The following is a 6722-nucleotide window of genomic DNA, read 5'->3' on the forward strand; positions in this document are numbered from 1 at the left end:
GTGAAAGCCTGAAGTTATTGCGCTCTCAAAGCAACACTGCCAACACCGTCGAAATTAAAGTTCTTTCATTCCTCTTATTTCCGTCGATGGCATACCCTTTCCGACGTCATAGTCAGCTTTTGGGCCAATCGTGGAAGGCCGACCACAGCGGCGCTTTCGGTCGCGCACGTCGCCAATAGGGGCCTTTAGTGTAAACCAAGTAGACTAATTTGACTAACGTAGACGAAGTCAGTCAGCCTCATTGGGTTGACTAACTTCCCGCTGTCTAACACACACGCATTGCACGCAACTTTATCCGCACAACAGGCCAAGATACTAAAAACACATTTGTGGGGTTCGGTTGTATATATTTTTTTACGAAAGTCGGTGTCACATTCTTATCACGTTACCTTGCCTGACTTCGTCCGTGCATGGACGAGCTTAAAGAAAAAAAAGGAAAGAAAAAATCTTGATTTGTTTTTCATCGCGAAACGTCCCCTCCTGGCGGCCTCAATTAAAAACCAACAATTTTCAAAGCAAAATAAAAAAGGCTTTTATGAGATTTGTTTTGAGTTTTTTCATTTAGGTAAATATTTTATCAAAACTTCAACTGCTAAACTTGCCTTCCCTCCCGAGTTTTTTTTTTTCTTTTTTGCAATTAAGCATTTTATATTTATTTACTTTATTTGGACTATTATTGGTTATAGAAGCCACGGCTCGACTACAGTCACTGAAAGAATGAGAACGGCGGGGTGTGTGCTTGGAACGTCCGGCCTCTCGCTCCATGCCTTCCGCCGTGCTTTGGCTGCGCGTGCGCACTCGAGACGCACGAGACGCCGAAGCGTCGTCGAAGGTAGGAGGCTCGCGCTAGAGGCGGGACAACCGAGGCTGCTCCCTGCCCTTCTCACTCTGTCCCGTTCCCATGAATCGTAAAAAAAGCTCGAGGTACCCCTAAGCATTTCTTACGAGTTGTGAATGCGAAAGCGCGGGCGCTTCGGGATCTTGGAGGCCTTGGCGCAGCGGCCAATGGGAACCCCGTCGACGCGCGCCAGCCAGTGGAACCGAAGGCGAATCGCTCCTATTGGGATCGCAGAAACTAGGAGCCGTTTCTGCGCTTCAAACTGATGACGTCAGCTCGCTCCATGAGTTATTGTGTTATTATATTAATGCTTCCGCATTAATAGCTGGACAAGAATCACGATAATAATCCACGGAGAAGAGAACAAGGGGGACAAGGGATTTGTGTTTGACCTTTGTCCCCCTTATTTCCCTAATCTAGGGATTAGTATCGTTACGCTAACCAATGTGTTTATATTTGTTTTCATGGCGTGACAATAATGTGTGGGCTTTACGAATGCAAGCATGCGTTTTCCGTTTTCCTACCCCCAGTCTCAGCTGTCTACCAGGCACGTAGCCAGGATTTTGTTTCCGGGAAAGCCCGCCCATGACAAAATGCTGTATGAGGGGAAGGGGGGGAGGAGGACCCAGCAAAATAAAAGATTTCGGGGATGGGAGGGGGGAGCGAGTTCCATGACCCCCCCCCCCCCCCCCCCCCCTCGGCTACGTGCCTGCTGTCTACCACCGTGTTCAAGCACGTTAGCCCCCCGACAGTTGACTCATTCGATTTGTCTGCGACAGCCGGCACCTTGTGCAGAAAAGTGTAGCGCGCAGGGTAACGTACTTCCGGTTGTATCCTTTTTTTAGATAAAGTGCACCCGTAAGTTGAAGACGGCGGTGTGCATCGAGTTCAGCTGATGCAGGAGGTGTAGGTAAATCGGACGTATCTAAATGTCCTGTGCCAGTGTGCACCCTAACGTCAATCCTCCCTTCGCACAACGCGAAAAAAAACCAGCGATATAGTCGTGCAAATAGCATTCCAGTGCCGCATAAACAACACGTCAGGGCCGTCGGCAGCAGCACGCGTCTCCGACCAAGCATGAACGCCATAAACACCGACGCAGAGACGACGTGCGGGGAGGCGTATAGCGTTTTTTGTTTCTCCTTTTTTTACGTTTTTTTTTTTTTGCTTGTTTTTTTAGGCGACGTCAGCAAAACATTGCAGGTACTTACACGCGTGTGTGGCACCCACTTCGCGCCTCGCGCGAAAACAACGGGAAGAAAATTCGCCGGCTCTTTTCCGTGAGCGCACTAACGCACGCATGAATGCATCCACGGACGACGCACAGACGCGTTGCAAAGGCGTTCGACCAATACCACCTATAGAAAAACAAGGCCTGAGCCTTTCGCCTCCCGAAACGTCAACACTAGTGGATCGACGCGGCGCCGCCATATTAGCTCGCGTTAACGTCGCCGTCAACACGTCTCGCGGCGTCTCACAGCGGCAACAGCAGCTTGTTTGCCGCTCGGAGCGGGTCGGGGGTCCACAAACGATGACGTCATGGGCGGGCCTCGTCTTCTTCTAAGTGGCATCGCTTCGACGGGGAGCCTGCGTGAGTCGTAGAGTGTGGACCACCCGCTGGATGCAGCCGGGAGGAGAGTCGCCGCCGCCGCCGCTGTTCATCACCCCCCCAGCTCGCGAACAATACCCCATTTCGTCTTACGGTGGACCGCTTGGGAACTCTACGAGTAATCCCACGCCAATCCCGCACTGTCAACGCATCACGTGACTATGCGCCACGCTCGTCAGTGCGCCCCACTAAAGCCGGAGTCACACTGATGAGATGATACAGAAGGTGATCTGCAGACACTGTCTGACACTGTCTGGGGCGTGTTTCTTCCTTGGTCACACAAGAACTGTCTACAAATATCTTCGGAGCACACCTATGTACGAAGCAAACACGTTTCGTGCATGCTTGAGGCGAGTCCGCGGACAATAGTGTCACTGTGTCTGCAGCGAATACGCCGTGTCTTTTTTTGTGAGATGTAGCGGGACTGCGGCTGGAGAGGTCACATGACGCTCGCGCTCCACTGGATTGGCTCCGATGGCTCGTGTATCCCGTCTGCTGCGGTCCACTGTGACGGTGTAACGGAGGGGCCATTGTTGCGGAGGCGTGACGAAAAGATGGCGTCGCTCGGGCGCGGCGCACCTGACGCACGTGTCACGGAGCGGATCGGCGGGAGACGCCGATCACTTTTACGTAGAAGAGTCGGAGGAAGTGGGTCGGTCGTTTCCGCGCACAAAGCGTCGCTTCCCTGACCCGACGACGCTGCACGAGGCGTATAGTCGTCGCACCTGCACGCGTCTTCCCGGGTGGCAGTCAGCTGGGGCCGACAGTAATTCGACTTTTTTTTTTTGGCGCGTTCCCACGTTGAGTTGGCGGCATTGGAGGCGGCAACGACTTCTAAACGAGACTTTCTTTCTTCTTTTTTGTCTATTTAGGGAGTTTTTTGTAAAGGCTCGTTTGCTTTCCCTGCAAAGCAAACGGGCCTTGAAGTTGCAGGGGCGTTGGCTGCTTTCCCTGCAACTTCAATGGAAGGGACAGTCAGTCGCTGGCATTATCAGTGACTTCCGAGTGATAGCCAATTTAGAGAAGAAATGTCAAAGGTGCCAATCAGCTGGCGATGACTGTTTCTGTCCGTGTATGTTAGGGGATGTTCATTAATAACGCATACTCAAACGCTATGACCCCTCCCCCCCCACACACACACACACGTGCGCGCGCACACACCCACACGCCCACACGCACACACACATAAACACACACACACACACACACACAAAATGACGAGAGAAAGAGAGTTGCACCAACAGGGAATCGAGCGGTTCGGAACAGATCCGCTCGAATCAGTCTCCTCCTCCGAAGGTACGTATTCCAAGTTGGTCTTCTTTTTGTCTTACTTTTGTGTTCTGCTTCCCATGCAAGATCAACTGCTAAACAAAATGGCTAAGCAAGAATAGGTACCTCGGGAAGCGGAAGCGTTTAACCATAATGGAGTCTATGCGAAATGCAAGTTCATCCGCTTCTTTCACAGGGGTTGCAGTGATGTGAGAATACAGAGCTCTGATTGGTTTCGATTGGAAGCATAGTGGGTAGACCTGAAGGCAGATAGCATTGGGGTCTACCCACTATCCTTCCAATCAGAGCCGATCAGAACTCGGCGTTCTGACGTCACTGCAACCACTGTGCAAGAAGCAGACGAACTTGTGCTCCGCATGCGTGAGTGCTTCTGGTTTTGTTCCTGACTATTCTTTGTTCCCTCCCCGTACTTACACGTCCTGATGGAACTGAGACCCACCACGGAAACGCTCAGCGTGCAACTGTGCTCGCAAACACTAGAAAAACACCTCTTTGTTGACCCAGTCATGGTTCAACGGCACCACCTGTTGGTAAATACGGTTGTTTGTTGTCGGTTCGTGACACGCCGGTGTGAAGCACCTAGAGGTTGCAAACAAAGTGCTTTTGTCGTGCCCGGGAGCTAGCTTTGTACACCCTTCTCCGACTGAGACTCTGTCCTAACTGGAGTCGGTATGACTGCAGGTGCCGGAGAACAACACAGCGGCGGAGCAAGGCACGGCACGTCCTGGAGCGCGGAGTGTGTAGACAGCTGCTTATGAACAACACGTGCAGTGCGACGTTGTTCCGGGTGCTGTTTTTGTACGCCGGCGAGTGTTCACCTGCCACTTCGTGTCATTCAGATCCGTCCATGCCACGCCATTACAGTCCTTATGAGCGTTGTCGTTGTGAAGGTACCCCCATGTATTTGACTTATACGCGAGTTTCGTATACGTAATTCTTTGGCAGCAAGTGAAATTTTCCTTCGCAAAGCAAAAAATAAAATAAATGGTACACGCGAACAAAAAACGGGAGGCAGAAAGACACGCGTGTTTGTGTGCGGAGAGTCTGGGATCTATGCCTGCGATTAAACTTAATTATTGAATTTTGAGGCTGCCTATGGACTATTACGATTGCCCTGTGTTTTGTTTAAACACGGAGTAGAAACTTGGCTCTAAAGACGGCTCGTAACTACACCAATGTGCCAGGGCCAAGGATGTTACTTGGCGTCGTATTGTTGCTGTTATCGAGTCATAAAAATTGAAAACGACGGCATGCTAAGTTTTTAGTGGTGGCGGAACAACTCACAACGCGCAAGCACGTTGACCGAGAGAAAGCTGGAAAATAAGTATATTATAATAATTTTTACTCAGTGGTTTTAGGCATTGAACTATGAGTGAAGAAAAGGGGAAAAAAAAACAGGATGAATATTTTAAGAAGGGCTAGAAAAAAAAGAGTCGCAAATGGAGAGAAATGGATTGTATTTTAAGATATTGACAAGACACCGGCATTAATTGGACATCCAGCGAAAGTGGAAAACAATACACGTATGCTCAAACACATGCCTTATTCGGCTAAGAGTTCCAACTGTTCATGTAGCCTTTTTCTTTTCTGAAAACCTACAACCTCGTAGCTTTAATACTTCTTGTTTCTTAATTTTTGCCTCCCCACGCAGCGTAACTAACAGAGGCGATTAATCCCCCTGCGTGGATTAACATGCCCTTGTAGATCGACGGTCACCCCGAGAAAACATGGGAAAGGCTACGAGCAGCGTGACGAGCGGATAAGGAGAGGAGGGTCTATCGCCGAAGATCGATGTTCCGGGAAACCTGTCAGACTTTCCAATAAACAGCGTCGGGGGTCGGCCCAAAGGACGGCCTGCAGCATTATCAAAGGTAAAGCCGAGCCAAATTAGGTTCGGTAGAAAGGCTGCCAAATTAGGTCCACCGAAAGACTGGGAATAATTTTAAAAAAAAATAATAAAGGTACTGAAATCATAGAAAGGTTATTTTCGTAATAATATGTTGTTGACTTTGACCCTGGCGGACGTCAGTGTACGAATGAAAAGTGATAATTAGCAGTCCAATGGGCTAATATGTCTTACCTTATTTATTAATTCGTGTTTTAGACAGTCGCTTTATCAGGAACATTTCAATTCGAGATTTGTTGCGCGTTGTCCAAACATGCAATCACTCTATAAAGAAAGCCCGTGCGTCTACTTTCCCGCACAACACTCCGAGAACCAATCAGCGCAACTTACGGAGGCAGCTCAGCGAATAACGATGCCAAAACATAAGTTTAGGCCAAAAAACACAGTCTGAGTTGTGACATATGCAAGCGTGACGTTTTGCATTGCTTGATGTCCCAACTCGGAGTGCGTTTTTCGGTCTGAACATATGTTTTTGCATCATCCTTCGCTGAGCTGCCTCCGTAAGTTGCGGTGATTGGCTCTCCAAGTGTTGAGCGTGAAAGTAGACGCACGGACTTTTTTCAGACGTACTGCAACCCGTAAGGTACAAAAAAAAAAAAAAAAACACCTTTTCCGGGTTCTTGAATGGCGAAGTTAGGCCGTTTAGAGTCTGCCAAACCGAAACTAAACCCGTAGTCCCACTGCTCGTGTACATCCTACAAAAAGACATGGCGTCCGCTGCAGAAACGATGACAGAATTATGTGCGGACAGGCCTCGGGCATGTTCGCTCCGCACATACATGTGTGCTTCGAACACGCCTGCAAACTGTTTTTATATCGACAATGTGACGGGACCTGGAGCGAGACGCGCCTTTTCTGTGCCCACGCCAGCCTTTAATAATGGGACGCTGTTAGATCGGCACGTGATGCGCTGCGTAGGCTGACGTCGCATCCGGGCACTTTTGCCGTCTCTCTTTTTTTGCGTATTGCTTTCCGTATTCCATCTCTTCGCAGTTTGAATTTGCCCCAGAGTAGCACGAAGCGGCATTTAGTTGTCCGAATTCTGACAGATATACAGCATATCTCGATGTTGGGCAACA

The sequence above is a fragment of the Ixodes scapularis genome, unplaced genomic scaffold (assembly GCF_016920785.2).
Source record: "Ixodes scapularis isolate PalLabHiFi unplaced genomic scaffold, ASM1692078v2 PGA_scaffold1__304_contigs__length_218370807, whole genome shotgun sequence".
Taxonomy (NCBI): Eukaryota; Metazoa; Arthropoda; class Arachnida; order Ixodida; family Ixodidae; genus Ixodes; species Ixodes scapularis.